This window comes from Nipponia nippon, unplaced genomic scaffold (assembly GCF_047370975.1).
Source record: "Nipponia nippon isolate SJK-2023a ecotype South Korea unplaced genomic scaffold, ASM4737097v1 scaffold_3, whole genome shotgun sequence".
NCBI classification, from domain to species: Eukaryota; Metazoa; Chordata; class Aves; order Pelecaniformes; family Threskiornithidae; genus Nipponia; species Nipponia nippon.
Window position 1 is genome coordinate 73,860,575 of NW_028262347.1, and position 20,076 is coordinate 73,880,650.

Genomic DNA, 20,076 nt, shown 5'->3' on the forward strand with positions numbered 1-20,076 from the left:
AAAACTTTATATGGCTGGCTTCTGTTTTAAAAAAAAACAAAACAAAAAAAACCAAAAAACAAAAACAAATTGTGATTTACACAATAATTTTCATCGTTCATTTACCTAAATAAAAGGGATAAAGAGGACCAATAAAGAAAGAACTTGAATTGCTCTTACAGTTGTGTTTTAAACAGAAACCAACCATACAAATTTGAGAGGCATTATCATTTTAGGGGAGGATCAGAATGCCATAATGAAAAATTAGTTGACTTTGAGGAAAAGGGAATTAACAGTCAGATAAAACTTTACAGCATAAACAAGGTCATTTGGTTAAGGACTAATGACAAGAATGTTTGCTATACCTTGTCATCTCCTCCCTTCCTCAGAGCGAGGGGGAAAGACTTGGACATCTAGGTGATCATAGGATTACTCTGAAACATTAAATGTGACAATGTGAAAAAGTTAATATGAGTGCAGGATGTATCGGGTTTGGTACTTCCAGCAAAAGAGGGAAGAAAGCCATTGTACAAAGCACGTAGACTATTGTGTACAGCTCCATTTACTTGTGTTTAAAGAGATTAATTTAAACTGGAACCAGTTGAAGAATAGCTACAAAAATTATATGGGGAACAGAGAGTCTGTTTAATGAAAAAGAATAAAGGGTTTGATTTGTTTAACATAGCAAGATCGGGTAGGGACATGATTTATCTGGTAGTAATACACCAAGAAAGAGAAGAACAATTTAAGTTAAGGCATAAGAAAAAAGGTGTTCATACATATTTAGAGGGAAATTAGAAACCATCTACAGGTAGACCATATGTCTTTTCAAGAGAAGTGCCCTGAAGTAGTTCTCAACAGAGGTCTTACTAATGATGAATAGAGGGAAAGATTTTCTTCATGTACCTTCATGCATCGTATGATGATACATATCCCAGTGTGTTGCTGGCCTTTTTCACAATGTCATCACATTGTTGACTTGCAGTTGACTATAACACCCAGATCCTTAACTGCTCCCTTATCAGTCACTTCCAGTCCTGCATTTATGCAGTTAACTGTTCTACCTAATTATAGTTACATCTTCTTGTCCCAATTGCATCCTTTTCAGGCTGCTCCTCCAATTTTCAAGATCATTTTGAATTCCAATTCTGTCTTCCTACTCGCAGTCTCTGTTGGTTTGATGGTATCAGCAGATTTCCTAAGAACACTCTTTATTCCATCGTCCAAGCTGTTAGTGAAAATACTGAGTAGCACCAGATTTAGGGCAGATCCTTGCAGAATGCCGCTCTGTGCATTCTTCCATTTTTAGTAATGAACCATTAATAATATATTCTTTGTAATACCGTATTGTTTTCCTGTCTGCCCTGTGACAGCTCCAGCAAGATCATGTGTCTTGAATATCATATAGTTTACTTATGTAAAGGTAGTGTCAGACAATTTCAAAAACTGAACCACAATCCAAGTATGGCAACTACTACTTCTGTGCTCTGCACAGAACTATAAGTAACAGAAAGAAATGGGATTTGTTTAACAACGGATTTTCTTGACTGATCAATACTGATTTGTATTATTTATCTCCTTGTTACCGCCCATGTGTTTACAAAAAGTTTGTTTGTTTTTTTCAGATTCTCTGGGAATTGAAGGTAAACTGAAGTTTATAATTCTTCCAATTTTAATTTCTTTCAAGGAGGGTATTATTTTGTTCTTTTCTACCTATACTTCCCCTGCCCTTCACAAGTTTTATGCTACCTGCTCCAGAATTGCTTCAGTTGCTTGCACAAATGTCATCAGGTATAGCCATTTGCAGGTAGCTTAAATATACTGAAATGATTCAAATTGCATTGACCTTGCCCCAAAATATTTAATTTCATTAGAGTATTTTGGCACAATCAAAACTTGTAGAAATTTTGATTTACTGAAGGCTATTTTTCTGTCATAAAAGCATAACAGAAAGTTCCTGAACATGCCCAAGAAACATGGCATGGAGCGTATGGTAATTTCAGCTTCTGAGCAATTAATATTTTTAGATCTATAAAAATTATTTCTAATATTAATGCAAGTATTAAACTCTCCTAGTAAAACATATTTAGTAAATATATGCTGGAATGTTAAACGATGTACTGTTCAGCATCAAGATCTTCTCGCTACATCTTCCGAACAGACAGAGGTGCAAACTGCCGCAAACCTGATCTGGTGAAACACCTTCTAGGAGTAAGTCTGCTTCCCATATTTGGTCTCTGAGCTGAGACTTTCAGAGTTAGGGTCAGCTAATATGAATCATAAAGGTGATTTTTGCAGTGCTATTTCAGTTCCTAGTGGTTTCATGTTAGGATTATCGGCTCCTATCTCATTATTCAGTCTGTTCTGATCTTCAGTGTGTTCAAACAGCTGGCCAAATTAATACGCATCCTATAATCAATCTTTGTAGACACCCATCCTCAATCTTTTTGTGTTGAAAACAAATTCAGAGTTGGGATTTAACAATAAGTAGATGAAAGAATGGCTTCCTCTAGAAAGGTTTTGAGGGCTTTTTATTGTTGCTGCTGTTCTTACCTGACCATGCGTTCCCAGCAAAGGAGACTGTAGCTGGTCCTTGAAAGTTTAGAGCTGAGATGATTGACATCTTGGATTGGAGAGCTAAGGAAGGCTGAATATCATCCTGGCTGGCAGTTGCGAGGTGATAGTATTGATTTCTGTTCAAAGTACACATGGATGCCTACAGATGTATTCTGTGTCCATTAGGTTCTGAATGCAGAGCTTTTAATTCTTGGTAAGTAGCAGCACGGTGCGTAGGCAGGCTTTGCCCTGGTTCGTTTGTTTTAAGCGTAAGTAGAAATAATACTGTGCGCGTCCATTTAAAATTGAATTGACCTTTTGTTAGAGCAAGGGTTGTGCATTACTTGTTATGGAGTGACTCCATTTGTCCATGCAAATAGGTGCAAAACAAGGATTATATCAGGCTACTGCAAAACTGAGAGGTAGGTCAGATTTAATGGAAACATCAGTCATTAACCCTTTTACAGCGGCTGCCTAGGGAGATCCTTGTGGATGAAAGTTGTGTTATGTTATCTTACCTAGCTCTGCTGAGCCACGAAAAAATGGTGAGCCTAATGCACGTACTCTGTCTAGCAGAGTTTACTTAGGAGCTCTGCAAGGAGGCAAACATAGACCTTTTCTTTTTCTTTTCACAGAATATGAATCAATTAAGGCTGCTAAGTTCCAGGCTTTTACCATTACTCATGGTCCTGCTGCTTTTCCACTGCTGTGCCAAGACAGTAGGGATTAGGTACAGGGTGAGCAAAGGCACAGAACGGGAATCACAATGTTAAAGTATGTTGCCTTTACTGAATATAAAAATGAACAGTTTCTTGAACTTGCAATTATAACAGAAAAGGGACTACATTTTTCACAAACTGTTGGGATTTCCATGTTTCCGTGTGATTTGCACAACAGCAATAATAAATCCGTGTGGTTATGAGGACCTGAATAAAATGAATTTAAAAGGCAAAGCGATTGTTCATTTTGAAATGATAGTAGCTCTTAAAAGCAGATAGTTGCAAATAAATAATAGAGTGAATATTATTTTAAAATATTATTTGCATGATGTTTTTTCTACAGCACAGAAGCAGGCATGATCTCTGCTCCCAAAAGCCTGCATATTTGACACAACAGAATTAAACAGTTTCTTAGGGCTAGGTCGGAGCTGAGGGCTGGACTGAGGAACAGTCTAAATCAGGTACCGTCTTGAATAAGATGCTAAAATTAGAAGCCTGAACTATGTCCTTTGTTGAGTGGGAAAGCATGTCGTGTTCAGTCCCCAAATTTTGGTGCAAAGTTGGTTTCACGTTTCTTTGTTCTGCTGTGCTTGTCGTGTTAAGTGGCAACGTTACAATACATGGAAACTAAAAGCATTGATTGTAAGTTGTAGGAAAATAGAGGGTTTTTGTAAGCACTCCCACCCATCTGGAACTTGCTGCTCCCTTATAATCAGTCACAGATTGTTAAATAAAGTAGACTTTACTTCACCCTGAACTCTTGCTTTATTCTTCTGTGAGTAGTCCAAAATAAGTATTGGATCCCTTAATTAGAACTGAATAACCAATTGGCTTGCATTACCTGCTGGCCTTCAGAGGTCTGTAGCCACTTTTCTATTTCCTTCTGATCATATTGTATTTAATGAAGGGGTTTGCTGGCCAGCTTCCACATAGGGTGCTTGCATTCTTGGTGACTGCAGTTAGTGTTTTTATTTATAATTTGTGCAGTGCTGCTTTAAATATTTTATTATTCAAAATGCAGATGATCTCCTTTAGCTTCCCTTTGTGGACGAACCTGTTTGCTTGACTTTCTGTATGTGTGTCATCTTTCCAACTGACATGTAGCAGTGTGGGATCTCACATTTGGATACTTCTCACTTGGCGCTGTGCTCATCCTTCCACTTACATTTTGAAGAGTAATTTCATATTTTCTTCTCTATCATTTTGTTTGCCAGCATGGATGAGAGCCATTCCTGGAAGGGGGTGTGCATCAGAGCTGGCACCGAGCGAACCACTGGCATAGGGAAGAGAAGCTGTTCCTGTGTCAAGAAGGCTTGGGCATGTCTAGGTTGTGCCGCCTATTCCACTCTCAGCTCATTGCCAAAATTCTGTGTGCTCCCTTATGCCAAGACCTGTTGAGAGAGAGACTGTCTGTGAGTGTGTGAATTTATAGATATTTAATTAATAATCGAGCAGATAATTTCCATAGTAATTGCCTTACCTCGGGTGAGGGAAGAAAGGCAAGGTATGCATGTCGCATACTTTGCCCTCGACTATTGATTTCCAACCTGAGTGTGAGAGGTGAGGGATTTTTTGTTTGTTTGTTTGTGCTCTGGTTTTTGTTTGGGAGGAAATTTGTGAGGAGTTGTTTGTTTTGCTTAATTGATGCCACACAGGGTTCTTCCAAACCAACCCCCTCATCAGAAATCTTTGTTATGAGAAGCCTACTGTAATAAGGATTTATTGCGCATAGCTCTGTTAATGTAACGTGTTGGTGAGAGTGTGCCACAGATACTCCTCTACGTTTGAGCTGAACATGAATCTTTCAGTCCTAGCTGGTGAGCCATGACTGTTTAGTTTGAGCTAAAGCAGCTCGTGTTTTTAGCTGTAATTCTTCGTTAGTCCTTATGAACGTTAGTCATTACAGTGGCTAAAACTAGACTCTAGTTTTTGGCCCTGTTGTGAGAAGGAGAGTCAGGGTAAGATATTAAGTATAGGTATGTGGTGTGTGACAGGGATTAATATTTACTGCAGAGTTACTGGAATAGTTTATACTGGCGTTTGTTAGATGAATTTGCTGAAGCTACTTATTTTTTCTGAAATGTCGACAGCGTTGGCTCCAGCCCCGGTGAGCCGGGCAGGTGCTGCACACCCTCCTGCCAGCTGAGACCCGCAGCAGTGAGCTGTGGCCCCTCCTAAGGAGACCCAGAGAGGTGGGATCTAGGAGGGGGAGCTTAACAGGTATCATGTAGCTGAGACCTGAGCCCATTCCAGACAAAGTTAACTTACCGTCTGGATCACTTGAGGAGCAGTGATCCTGATGACTGCTTTGCGCACTGTCCTCAGTTGTCCTTTCACCATTCAGAAATTGCTGGGTTTTCTTGTGGGATTTTTAGGTAAACTTCAGAATAGTTATATAGTTTTGATGTCATCACTATCCTTTGGGTTATGTAGGCATTCATCATCCGCAGGACTCAATCTCCCTCTTGTCACAACAGTTTTTGCCATTGTAGCAGCCCTGAAGTCCGTGGAGATGAGCAGAGACCCTTCTCTCGTTCTCAGAGTGCTTTCCTTCTGGTACAAAGCTACCGTAACTCTGTGTGTGTGCATTTTCTGTGCAAGATTTAGCTGCTGTGCTAACACCACGTCAGCTGCCCGTAATTACTGGTGAGGCAGCATATGATTGTCCTTCCATCACACCAGCACTCACCAGAGCTACAAGGACGAAGCAGAGAAGCAAGCATGGCTGTTATTGAGTACTGCGTGCGTGTTCAGCAGCATGTTCAGCTGTCAGATTGGGGGCACTGGAAAAGAAGCAGCCCCCAAAAAACCCATCCAGACCTCGAGGCCAAGTGAACAAACAGCAAATAAGAGGTGGACTGTGAAATAACCGCATTTTGCAGAACTTCAAAGTGATTTTGAACAGTTGTAGTCTAGTCACTGACTCATCCCCTCCTCCCCCTTTTCACTTTTCCTGCCACTCCACAAACAGCATGTGAAAGCACTGAAAGAAAATAAGAATCTTAAACTCATAAACATACCTGCCTCCCATCTGGCACTCATCCCAGCAGCCTGGTGATCTCCTTAGTTGTCCAGCAGATAGTTGAAAAACAAGAGTCCTGTGAAGATTCGCATGTCACCATATCCCTGCCAGATGGCGGTTAGTAAAACATGGGCAAATTGCATTGGCTCTGCTTCCATCATGACAATCACAACAGAAACACTACAGTGTTGCAACATCGCTATTTTTTAAGCTAGGAAAATGAAGGGACCGTAAAGTAGGGCAATCGTGGAATGCTAAACACCACTTAAACCTAATTGCAATGAAGTAAGTAGACTCTGAAGGGTACAAAGCATTGCTGAAGGCAACCCACAGGTTTTAGCCTCTCACTCTAGGAGTATGGGGGTGAGCTTCAGGAAGACGGCACTGGACATATTTGCCTCACCACTCTGTTGAAAAGCTCTTGCCAACTTTAATTCCATTTTTAATCCATTTTTTACTAAATGGCCATTCTTAATTTGATAAGCTTTTCAGCCTTCAGACCTCAACAAAAAGGGTACGGAACTGGACCATAAGGCTTGATCGTGTGTTTTTAAGCCAGGACACTGAGAGACTCCCTGTTTCAAAAGGGTAAGCCATTTGGGGTAATAACGGCATAGAAAAGAGAGAAACTTCAGCATGCAGTAGGAAGTCAGGCTGCTGCTAGTGTCATATGCTGCAGTAGAACAATGCCTTGACACCTCAGCTAGAAATTTGCACCCCAAAATGCAAAGGATGATCTCTGCTTTACCCCCCTTGTCATGTAGTGGGACAATTCAATGCTCAGCTGAGCCAATGTAACAACCTCCTATTGCTGAAAGGGGAGGCCCTGCTCCTCCCCGCTTGCAGCCACTTGGTCCCATGCTCTTCCTTGTACCAGTTACGGTATTTTCAGACTCTTCGCTGAGCTGTGACCAAATAAATGAGATATTTGAATCAGTGTGTGCACAATCCTTATGTTTCTGGGACAAGGAGCAAGAACCATCTCCCCAGACACCACCTTCCAGCTGGTGCAGAAAACCATTTTCCCTTAGGTGAGAGGAAGCCGGCTGGCCATGTGTGGGAGCATGATGTGATCCTCGGGAAGCAGAGGTCTGGGATGTTGTTCAGGATCTCATCGGTGCAGATCAGAACATCTTGCAGCAGAGCACTGGCTTTCTGCACCACACAGAGCCAGCCAGCATGTGGTGCAGGGATGCAGTACCCACCCCACCCAGTAATGTGCCTTAGTGTTTGAGGTAGCAAAAGGCTACCGTGAGGGAACGTGGACCGCTTTGTGCTATTGACTTGCAGTGCTGTTAATGCCTGTTTGGGTTGTTTGAGGAGCCATCCTTTCCTTCTCCTCCCAGGCCCTTGGCCCCATCCTGAACAATTTGTTTTGGCTGGTATCAGAAAAAAGTCACAAAAGCATCAGAACTTGTGGAGTTATCCAAAGACATTTGAGCCTCCGTAGTCTTGCTGGTTAGTAGCTAATTTGCGACTGCAGGCTTTCAGCAGGCATTTGAGTTACTTCTGAACCGTCACAGGTAAAAATGCGGGGGGGCTGTGACTTTGCCAGAAATGTCTTACAAAACAAAATTCGAGATCAGCCTAAGATAAAGAATTAAATCTGAAAAAGGTACTTATTCTAGGGTTTGCGGGTGTGTTTTAGGCAAAAGTGCCCATTGCCTCTGTGCTTCTCTGAAGCTGTGAACAACTTTAGTCCAATTTCAAGGATAAAAGCAAGTAAGTGGGCAGGCTGAAGCTACATTCCCTGCTCAGAGTAAATGCACTGCAGGCTGGGATGCTGGCAAGGTATGTGCCTCTGCTGGCTGGAGAATTAGCTTTGTTTGTTGCTTTGGATTCATTTTAGGTCAGGTATGTGGGGAGAGATGGGGTTTTTTAGCCCTTTGATGAGTCAAAAAGCAGTTTGGCAGCTGCAAGGCTGTTCTGCTCTTGGGTAGCTTGAGTGCCATGGGTTTCAGCAGAGCTGCAATGCCCAGCTCAGATCCTGCCCCACCTTTTACAAGTTAATTTACTATATACTTAATGACACCAGGGAAAGGCTTACAAATCATTCTACAAGCACCAAAGGAACTCAAATGTAATTAATTTAAAAACTGACGTTTGGTTTTCAGCATTTATATGTTTGTTTGCGTTCAGCTTGCTTTCCTCTTAACCGCAGATGTACTTCACATTTCTGTGCTGCTTGTTCTGCTGAGCGACCAGAGAAAGACTGAAAATCTTCAGCAACATTTTAAAAATTCTTGTATCAATTTTGGTACCTGTTTTTCTCCTTGAATTTACGATGTAAATTACCCGGCAATGTCCTGCTTCAGTTGGTAACATTAGCGTTACTAGCTTGGCTTGAATGCGTATCCAAGAGTTATTCCGTAGCAGCAGTTCAGTTTATTGCTGGCTGAAGTAAAACGGGGGATCTCCTCCAAACCAGAACTTTTTACATCATGTTTTAATTTCTTACCATATCTCCCTCTCCCCTCTGCCTTTTATTCTCTTTTTTTTGCCCTGAAGCCTTATCCCCTTCTCTCACCGTTGGTCTTAAATGTGCCTGTTCCTCTCAGGCTTTGACCTTGTGCAGGCAGTAAGCGCAAAGCCCTGTTATTTGGAGTGAAGTAACACCAGTAGTCAGGAGGAACAATGTAGTTCAGGCCAGATAAAATAAATCTCACATTTCCTGTCAAGAAACTGGGCCAAAAGCAATGATGAGAGACAGAGGGGGCAAACCACGCGGCTCAAAACTAGAGACATATGGGTTAGAAACAACCACAACCCTTGCTTGAAAACAGAAAACAAAAAGCAAAGGCATTGGATGAAAGAGAAATAATACCAGCTCCTCGGCAATAAAAACCGCACGACGTGGGGTCTAGCCAGCTTCCAAACCCATTGCATGTGCGGCACAAGCGGGGACTGGATTTCCTGCTACTGTACAAGATATTAATTGTCCTTTGATTAATTTATTTAATTGATGATTTGTGTTGCAAATTAGAGAGCTGGTCTTACTCTGGCTGACTTGTTTCTTCACCAAACTCCTTGCCAGACCTGAGGAGACACGCTGATTAGAAGTTGTTGCTACTTTTGTTGTGTTTTAATAACTCTCCAGCTGGTTTGCGTAACAGTCAAAATTTCAAAATCACGTAGGTTTTATACTGTGATTCCCTTATCCCAACAGCCAGCTGTTACTCCAGCACTGCTGATGCAAGTGAATATTAATGGGTATATGGGTAAAGGTTTCAGGATTGGTCCCCAAACCAGTAAGAGTTTTGAGCATGTGTTTATTTATAGAAAAAGGTCTGTAGTACGCAGCCAAACTACAGAGTTAGGATTTGGAGGGGTTTTTGGATTTTCTTTCTGGGAAGGATGTCGGTGTGTGTGTGGAGAGTGATGTCATCTGAGGAGCATCCCAACAAGGCAGAAAGCGAAGGTGGCGGCCAGGGCTCTTTGGAATGGTTCCCATGGGGGCCAGTGTTGGATCCCGATCAGTTTGGGAGACTGAACTGAAAGCAATGCACCAGGTGGTGTCAGAATGTTTAAACAGACATAGTACTTTTCATCTTCAAAGTACTGTGCAAAGATTAACTAATTAGATTGAGTTTCCTCCTTCTTAGGAAGAGTTCGCAATGTAGCGGTCAGGGAACAACTGACGATATGATTTATTTAAACGCTGAAATGCTTTGTATGAAGTCCCTCACGTGAGGCCATTAAGAAAATGTGGTTACTTTAGGATGTGAAGAAAAGTCCTTTGCAGTGAAGAGGTGGAAAGCAAAGAGCGGTCAGTTTTATTATGGACAAAGATAATACTTGAGCATCTCAGTTATAAGTGCTGAGAGTTCAAAATGGGTCTTGACAACATATTGGAGAGGCAACATTTTCTATCATGGAATGTGTTTGGATTAATTCAGTAGAGAGGGGGGAGATTTGTGAAGCACTCCAGGAGAATTTGTCCGTTTTCAGGAGCCAAGTCAAATGGGTGCAGAGGAGACTGGCAGGATGAAGCTCCTTCTCCTGTCCTCCTAGAAGGAGGTTAGGCATTGACTTGAGGAGGGTATATTATGCACCTGTCTTCTGATTTAAAAAAAAAATAAATAAAAAAAAAGTTAAAGCCCCAGAAGGCGACATGAAAGGACACAAAACGAAGGGGCTGTTTGGAGCAGGAGTAACTTAGGCTAGAAATAAGGAGAAGCAGTGCGTGAACGTGTAGCGGGCGAGTCTCTGTGCTCTGTTCTCCGCTGCGGAGGCAGCGAGCGTGCCCTGTGGGGCGCAGTGTGCTCCCGGGGGTGCTGATGGAGCTGCCCCTCGCCCAGGAGGGGGGAACGCAGCAGGGCTTGTGCGCAGTACAGTCCCACCCCAGCCTGTCGTGTGGGCTTGCCTGTGCCGACAAGCTCAGGGTTTGATCATCGGGAAGTGAACATCCTGACGGAAAGCTTAACTGATCTGACACAAAACTCCAGCCACAGAGATGTCTAGCAGGATATCAAATAGCAATATATTCAACCAGTGAACCACTGTGTTAGAACAACACATCTTCAAAACAAACTGAGCACACCCTGCAGGTATCCTTGTTTCTAGGTATTTCTGAAAGCTCTCCTCACTCTCTTAACCCTTTCAGGTGCTGTACATCCAGCACAGATGGAGAACTTGCACTGAGGCACACCCTTTGCCTGGTTCAATGTGATAACTGCATTGTGCTGGTAGGATTTTCTTTGCAGCTTTAACAGGATGTAGTTGCCTGCCCATATCCCACTGCTGTGTGTTGGAAGCTGGACGGGGGAAAAGGAAGGGAGGTAATGCTTTAATGGGGAGTGATATGCTAATGCCAGGCATGGTATTTGTACTTCTGTAAAGTCCTCTGCCACTTGTAGAGTATAACGTAAAAATGGTTCAGTAATGATAACTGAATGCTCAAAAATGGGGTTGTTAACATTACTGTATCATTGGAATAAAACAAATAAGGAACTTTTGGACAATGAGTTTATAGCTGCTTTTAGGAAAAGAATAATCCAAATTTCCAGCTGAAGCTGTAGGTAGGTCAGAGAAATTTGCGTCTAGAATATGATCTTTGATTCTTACAGCTTGAGGGCATCTAGATCTGCACTTACTTAGGCCCGGTTTTAGCTAAAACTGGAATTTAACTCAGACCTCACTCATTTGGGATTGAGTTAGCTTGTGGCTGACTAGCACGTATACACATGTGCTACAGTAGGGCTTGAGGATGAAATTATCACACCATGTAACCTTATCTAAATTAGGTACCTAAATTAGGAGCCAAAGCCACGCGTACAGTCAATAGAGACAGGCAGGCTCATCCAAAGGGGGCTTTAGAGCAGCCATGCTAGGAACCTCTGTTGAGTCTATGAACAGTTAGATGCCTAAAGTTAGGTGGTACGAATACCCTCTTGGGTGCCTGGTGAGTGAGTTTTGTCTTTGGAGTTCAGTTTTCAAAGGACCAAAACAACATGAGAAACTCGAGGCTTGCACTGGAACCAGGAATTGAAGAATCTGAAGCACAAGATTTCCCCTGATTTAAAGAAGAAGATAGATCTTGGATAATGATTTTGAATTTCAGTGTTCCCTGTAGCAGAGTTCAACATGCATTCCTGATCAACTTCAGGATTAAATTCTCATTTTGAATGTGCACATCTGTTAAAATATTAACTCGTTATATATCAGATTTTTCCAGGTTTCCTGGCAGGTCATGCTCAGGATGAAGTCTTTCCAACTGTGTGTATTCAAGGACATGTTTATGTATATGGGTATATACAAAACCACACACGCTCCAGGCAGTGTGTAGGTGAGAATGTTGTTACAAAGAAAGATTCTTCCAAATTATATATTGCAAGAGACAGTAGCAATCCCCTGCATTTAGATTGCCTCAGTGAATTTTAAAAGATCCTGTTGGACCAAAAAGCATTAATGTTTTCTCTGTCTTCGTCATTCTTTAAAAATTATTAGTGAAAAAAATTCCAGGTTTCAGAAGTACAATTTTGTCATGCCATGAGGCTCTGTTCAAACGTGGTGGTGATACAAGCCTATGAAAGTCACCATTTGACTTTCATTGTCTAGGAAGCGTATCACAGTGTCACAACAACAGCCAAACAGGGCTGTTACAAGGAGCTGAGCTCGGCTGGTACCAAACCACCCCCACTCCTGCAGTGCAGACCGAACTAGGCACCCTTGGACCTGCCAGAGCAGCTGTAGCAGGATGGGGAGCACGTGCTCTCCCGGTCTCCTCCCTGGACATCCGATTTCCCCTTCCTCTCCCTCCTTAGGCTGGCATTGGCTGGGGTTTCCCCAGCAATGTCGCTGGGAAGTGGGACCAAGTGGCGATGTCTCCTGGCTACGGACCAGACCATACCTTATTTTCTGCAGACTCCAGCTTGTAGCCTGAAGCTGAAATGGTAGACCTCCGTGCAGAGGGGCAGAGGCTAAACCTTGGCAGGGAGGTGTGATTTGGAAAGTTTCAGTGGTTGTATGTAATATACTGAGTTTTTATCTTCCACCCCCCCCCCCCCCTTTAGAAAAGGAGGAAAGTTCATGCAAAAACAATGTTTAAAGCAAATTGCAAAGCCAAACATTGACAGTTAAGGCCAAATTCAGGTTGTCCCTCCAATCACACTTCTGCCCTCTTGTGTGAATGCCCTGTGATACACTTTTGAACTGCAAGAACCTGGGCTAGTTTTCTGTCTTCGGTGCAGAGGATGGACACACAACAGGAGAGAATTAATGGGCAAGTTTAATGCAGTATTTCCTAACTTTGAAATGCTTGACTTGAACCTTTTTTTTTTCCAATGTTTTTTTGAATGTACATTCTGTTGTTATTGATTTCAGAATAAACACTTGACTAGATCTGAAGAGAGATATTTCTGTCTCGTACAGCTTCTCTGAAGTTACTGGTTTCACCAGGGCTGAATTTGGCCAATTATATCTAATGAATTGTATATTCCAAAATCAATATTAGTAATGCTGGGTGCTCTTTTTAAATAGATTGTAGACATTCATATAGTCTGTGTAAAGTTCATATGAAATGATACTTGCCTATTCTTTATTCATCCTTTTGGTTAATAAATAATCCTTCAGCTTTTCAGTAGTTGGTTTCTGGGATCCTGTTGGACATCTGTATTTATCATTTAGGAAGCCATCACCAGTAAATCTTTCTCTCTTCAGATTTTTGACAGAAAGCCCAGGGTTTTCAGGATTATTGGCTACTTCTCATTTTGTTTGGGTTTTTTTTGTTTTGTTATATATATATATATATATATATATATATAACCTGTTCTATTGGTGAGTTGCAGTTTATCAATTGAGAAGTTGTTTAGCAAAATGTACGGCATTGGTGAGGCATTAAGAAGGAAAATCAACCATCACTTGCTGAATCTCTGCATTTGCTGCGAGGCACCATTTCATCTGGGGGATATGAGTGACTCACAGAGGTTGGAGGGACTCATAATTTCCATACAGCACCATTCGCTGGGATTTTTCTGACTTTTGTATTTATCATTAGAGGCAACGTTACACAATGTCAAAGAAAAAAATCTAGCCTTCATAATGTGCTTTCCTGATTGTAAATGGGGCTGGATATCCTGTACTGAAATGTCAGGTTAGATCCTTTGTAAACTCTGAAGCCTGCTCTCAGAATAGAACACTTCTGGAGTGTATTAAATTGGTGTTAATTGAGAAACACATATGCCAATGACATTTTAAGCTACGCTAAATAAAACCAAACCTTTAGCAGGTCCCTATCACAGAGAGATCCTGAGATTTCACTGAACCTGCTGCTGCCGTCATCTTTTTTCCATCTATGCATATGTTGCTTGCAATGATATATGGTAACTCCTGATGCAAATACCACTCATGCTGTTACAGCTTAAAAGGCCCAGAAATAGAATGCAAACACAATGTCTGTTTTTTTCTGCTCCACGTTATGAAAACCTATGACCAGCAGCCTAAAGTTTGATTCCTTTTCCCTGCAGTTTTCACACCAGCTGACTTCAAAACATACGTTTAGCACTGCAAGTCATAAAAAATTCATCATCTCTTTCTTTTTTTAGGAGGACTAATCCTGCAAGTGTCTTAGGGTTCTCTGGCTCCTGTTGCAGCTGAGCCACAGGTCAGCACCTCAGGAGGGGCCCCATCCTCAGGCGACCCAGTGCCCAGTATATTCATTGACTCCACTTCCCCGACACGGCTGGCCCCTGGATCAGGCCCTAAGCATATTGGTAAAGTACATGCGCTTTATCTTAAGATAAATAAAGCCATTTGAAAAACGCAAAGCAAAATTGGGGTTGAAGTCCCAATTGTGTCAATATACTCATGGGATGTGGCAATATTTTGTGGCACGTTTGATTTGTTACAGAAAAGAAAGGGCAGCCTGGAAGTTACCTAGGGCTGGGTCTTGGCAGTGCTGGCCACATGGCAGCTCAGCAGAGCGGTGGTAAAACCCTGCTCTACACAAAGCTGGCTTTGCAGGACTGCTCTTGTTAGAGCAGCTGTCTTCTGCTGTGAGTTAGGGCAAGAGGTCAAGAGCCATTTATGAAGGGTCTGGTACCGTTAAGCTGGCATGATATAGCTATGAGTGAAACTCTCACTGGCAGCTCATTGATTTCCAAGTGACAAAGCCCACTACTGCTTTGCCACTTAGTAACTTTTTGCCTTTGAACCAAAAAAGCCCTAGATTTTTTCCCCAAATAGCTCATGCAGCTTTTTTTTTTCTTTTTTTTGCCAAGCAGGAGTACTTTTGAAGGTGCGTTGTATTGACACTGTGCAGTGCACTGCAGGACCTCTCTTGGTGGGAAGGTGAGTTGAGGCCATCTCCTATGTCCTGAAGGTCCTTAGGTTTATTTCTGACTCGCTGCCTTTATGAGCATAACTAAATAGAAGCCAAACCCTTGAAAGGAATTTGGTGTCTATAAAACCCAGACTTGTAGATGCCTGGCTCCTAAGTTAGGGGAACAGGGTCTCTTCCCTGGTTGCTGTCCCCAGGTGTAGTTACATGGAGCACCCGGTGCCTGCCTGATGCACAGCCGATGGAGCAGTGAGGGGGCTGCTCCTCTCCCGGTGGGTACGTGAACTGCTAAGCTCTTGCAAGGTCCACCTTATCCATCTGTGGCCCCCAATAAATCTTGATTTCTTTAGAAGCTCGTCATGCGTGCTGGCAATCTTCTTCACAACTTATACTTATTTCTGGTGTTTCCGATAAGGCCTCAGGTTGTGGGAAATCTGGAACTGCATCAGTGGGAAAGTGTCATCACCTGGGACACGGTCAACCTGTAGCTGTGCTCCAGGTCCCAGTAAGCTGGATGTTGGCCTGTGGTGTCTGTCAGGAAGGGCTGGGGTTTGTATCTCCAGTTATCTGATGAATGGACATTAATGAAGCCATTTATTTTTTTTTAAGAAATATCTCCCTTCCAAGCTTTCTCCTGTGGGAGAAGTATTAGACTGAGTATACGGTAGTTTCTAATTCAGAATATCTATTTTTCAGGTCTGTCAGGTTTTCCTGTTCTCATTTGTTTCTTAAAGTACAACACATGGGTTTAAAGTGAATATGTGCCTACAACGTCCTGCAATGATGGTAGCATCTTTATTTGCATTTAGCAGATGAGAAAACACAGAGCAATCGAGTGCTTTGCTAAGGCCAGACAGGCCACAGCAGGAGGAGGGAGGATTCTCCGACCGCCCATTGCAGACATTGTCTGTCCAGCCTGTCTGTCCTTCCTCCTCATGGCATGGCGTCCCACCACCATCCGTTGGAGCAGCTCTGGAGCGCAGGAGACTCGCACGCTGTAGCGACTAGCCAGCTGTTTGCCACGCAGTCTTTCACAGGGTAGCTGCGTGCAGAATTTGATTATAACTCGCTTCATTGTCCACTTCCTTGTAATTGTTCTTGCTGCCTCTGCTCCCGTTAACAGCGTGCTTGCGTTGGGAGGACCAGGAGGGCTATGCTGGGCCATCCCGGAGGATCCTTCTTTTCTCCTTTCGTATGTCTCTCAGATGTGATAGCTGCCCCGCAGCCGGCACGCGACCACGGCGTTACATGCTCAAACACACTCTTATTAACCCTGGACGGGGGACTCCCTCGGTGATAATGCTGTAGATGCAGTACTTGGGGTGGTGCAGATTTTAATACAAAATGTTATGATCTGTCTGTCTGCTTGCACATCTGTCTATCTGTCCATCTATCTAATGGACCTATGCACATGCTGGAATAGCTTGGGGAAGGTCAGGGGAAGTTCAGGATGACAGGGAAAAAAGGTCAATTTTTGTGTGCGTGCAGGTGTTGCTCCAGCTAACTGATGAGGCGTCTTGGCAGGGCGTTTTGACTTAAAGAGACAGCCCCGTCCATTCGGAGGACAGAAGCATCCTTCTTGTGAAACATGCTAGAGAGTTATTCGCCAGAGGTGGCTTTTTAACAGCTTTCCCAATGATAATGTTGCCTCACAAGTATCTCCAGCGATTCTGCTGGACTTGTCAGAGATAAGCGTGGTATGCGTGGTGGGGCCTGAGATTTGGTTTGTGTTTAATTGGGACATCTATACATTCACACGCGTCGTAAAATAGAGACAGGGCAAGCCTTTTAATGGTGGTGAGAGGGGGCTGAGTGTGTGCAGTGGGGGCTGGGGGGCTTGAGCCTCTCGGGGTGGGTATGTGCACGCGGTGGGATCGGTTAGACGTGCAGCATGACGAAACAGCTTGGAGATGTTTTCACCCAGTGGCTTTTTTGGTGCCTAGTACTCTTTTTCGATTTCAAGCAATTTTTTGTAGGTGAGCTGGAGATTAATTCCACCCCAGCCACTAAGTTAAGGATTCAACGGCTGGCGTGGCACTGGGCTCCTGTGCTACAGAGCTGCCGGTAGGAAGGGAGCAGCCTGGTTTCCAGCAGCAGCCCTCGCTCACAGAGCAGCCATTAGGCAGGCAGAAGCCCCCGGCAGGGTTACGGACCAGACAGTCTATACCAAGGCAGGTCAAAGGGTGAGCTTACTGTTTACTGAATCGGTAAATAGCTAATTATTCAGCCTGGCAACAGGGTGAAACCCCACATGAGATGTAAATCCTCGACAATTCAACGTTATTTAGCGGGGAACGGATTTGAGATCCGAGGATCCCTTGCGGTAGTAGAGGAGAGCTCTCTGCACTTTAAAACCTTTTAGGGTCATTGTATGATACCGCCGAGCCATTAAGGAGCCCTCACGTGCCAGAAGCAGTTTAACAGGCCCAGTGTTGGGCACTTAATTGTGTCAATAATTATTCACGCATTAGCACCAGCTCCTCCTTAAAGTGTGTACTGCGGTGACTCATTAAGTTATTACTGGTATTCATTACCAGTAAAATTAGCCTTTTTTTCAAAGTGTAAAATTTATGTTTTATAGAAAAATATTGCTAGGAGTGCAACAGCTTTGCTCTACTCCCTGCTTGGTGCGGAGGAAAACAAGACTATGTGGAGATGAAGCAATTTTTTTTTTTTTTTCCTGAAAAGAAGCCCTCAAAAATAAGAGGCAGACAAATTGGAGAGAGTCTTGTGCTCCCCCTCCTCCCCCCCCCCCTTTTTTTTTTTGTGGGGTTTATGTACTTAAAACTGGGGTAGGGGAGAAGCTACATTCCTGCCTGGCTTTGGCTGTCGATCATGTGTGCGTACGTGCTGTTTTCTGGTATCACCAGTGAGAAAGATGCCCATTGTCTTTTGATTAATAAAGTGTTAATGTATATGCAGCTGTCTGTATGTTAAATGCTTCATGGTGCACTTTGTTTCTTTAAATGCTGATCATTTACAGTGAGCATGTACAGTATATATGCCTGGAGGGAGAGCAATTGTTATACAACTCTTTAATCCGAACCATGATTAAAACCGCTTTTGTTCCTCCCTCCCTGCATTACTCCAGCCTATCATCTTCTCTGAGAAATCATTTGGCAAGTAGATACGTGTGTATTTTAAGAGAATAACTCCTTTTAAAGAATCAGTTTTGCTTTTGTTCTGCTTTTAGAACTTAGTTTTTTGCATTTCAATATACAGCACTGTTCAAAAGGCATAGGAGGGTCATAGCCATTTTTTGCATGAATAAGGTATAATTGAAATATGATGTGTGCAGATATCATCACTTCTACAGCAATTATCTGGATTGTTTGTTTAGTGGGAACATACTTTCAAGTAGGGGTTGGTCAGTGGCAATCATGTTGCGTGACACAGCCGAGGGAAATGACAAAGAACACGTAAAGTCTCACACTGTGAAATTTTACGTTGCGCCCAGAGTGTCTACTGGGGGAATCATTAGGAATTTTGAAGGTGAGGGCCACGGCGGTTTCAGAGAGAAATGTAAAGGAGGATGGGGAGGATGGCGCTTAGATCTTGGGGAGAGGCTGGGCTTTGGCATTCTGTTTCATGTGGAGACCAGCAGTTAATGTGGTCCTTGTTGAAACTTGAAACAGCTCTATTAGTAGCTTGATTGGGGAGAGGAGAAGAGACCAAGAGTAAACAAAAATGTGCGGTCTGGAGATGGGCTTAATTGTGCACAATACATCTTGCCTCTGTGCGGCTTATTCTAATCACTCCAAATGGCAACACACACGCTCGCGCGCACACACACACACAAATTTGATCTGCTCAAGCAGATAAAACTGCTATGTGTATAATATTGCCAGGCTAGAAGGAAAAAAAAAAAATGGACATCTGTTTAACAATTCTCTATTGTAGACAGGATCATAGAAACACTGTTGCCTGCCTGTCGTGTTCAATCAAAATGAATAAAATGCTGATTTAAAAAAAAAAAAAAAAAGAAAAAAATCAGGTGGAAGAGAGCCTTAAAGTATTTGCTTACACTTTTTTTTGTTTCAATTTCAGCAGGATGATGAGGAGGGGGAATCCCACGGGCAGGAGGAGGTTTCGGGAACAGCGAAGGAAAGATTTTGTTTTATTTTGTGTTGGTTTTTATCCTCGGTACAGCCGAGAGAGGCGAACAGCAGTCGGAACTAATTGTAGCTCGCTCAGGAAAGTCTTCATTAGCACTTGCCACACATGGTTACCAGATGTGCTGAAGAAGGGGTGGGAGGAGGGGGGAAGGGGTATGTGGAGAATGGGCTACATACTTAAACCTAATAATCTGTCTTTTGTTTTCAGGTCTATTGTGTTGGGGAGGGGAAGAATGGGGAGACAGAGAAATCCTGGCTGCTTTTTGATGCAGCCAGTCCCTATTAGCTGAATGGCATTCCTTGTCTTGCAGGCTCCTCCAAGGAAGGAAAAAACCCTCAATCATGGCCAAGTGAAGAGGGATTCATTTATTTTTTAATTTTTTTTTTTTTTAAGGCTATCAGTGAACTATTATTCCACTGAACCCTGCTGAAAGTATTTGGATAATCAAACTGGGAAACCACTATCTTTCTGGTCAGCTTGTGAATTTGAGCTGGTTTTTTTTTTTTGTGAGCTTGTGGGCTTCCAGAGTATTGGTGGGGCTGTTGAACTGTCAGTTCAATAGCAGCAGCATCTCCGTAGTTCAGGTGTGCTTTGCCAGTGAGTGAGAGATGCAGTCAGTGAGCCAAGTCCAGCAGGAAGGTATGAAGAGCTCTGTGGTCCTGTCAGTCAGCCCTGAGGTTGTCATCTTGGTCAGATGTTTAATCTTCTGCCTGTTGCTATTAAAAAAAATATTAATTAGATCTTCTATATATAGTGGCTGTCACTGCTGCAGACCAAATTGTGGTCTTACTGCCCACATAGATGATTTTCACAGGAACCAGTGTTAATTTTACTGCGGACATTACCACAAATGTCACTAGTTGCTCCTTAGGAAAAAAGGGCCCCCCCGCTCCTCTTCCTTTCAACTG

The 20,076-nt window shown here is 42.8% G+C and overlaps 1 protein-coding gene across 11 annotated transcripts in view; it reads left to right on the forward strand.

Annotated features, from left to right (window-relative positions):
• The window catches only part of SOX5 (SRY-box transcription factor 5), a 645,708-nt gene that overhangs the window by 279,437 nt on the left and 346,195 nt on the right, over window positions 1-20,076 (forward strand). The window contains exons 4-5 of one of the 11 annotated variants that reach the window (XM_087765886.1): window positions 14,319-14,486; window positions 14,997-15,063. The exons of the other annotated variants lie outside the window; for them this stretch is intronic. The gene's annotated coding sequence lies outside the window, so the exon portion shown is untranslated. The remainder of the gene's footprint in view (window positions 1-14,318; window positions 14,487-14,996; window positions 15,064-20,076) is intronic. 11 annotated transcript variants of the gene reach the window in all.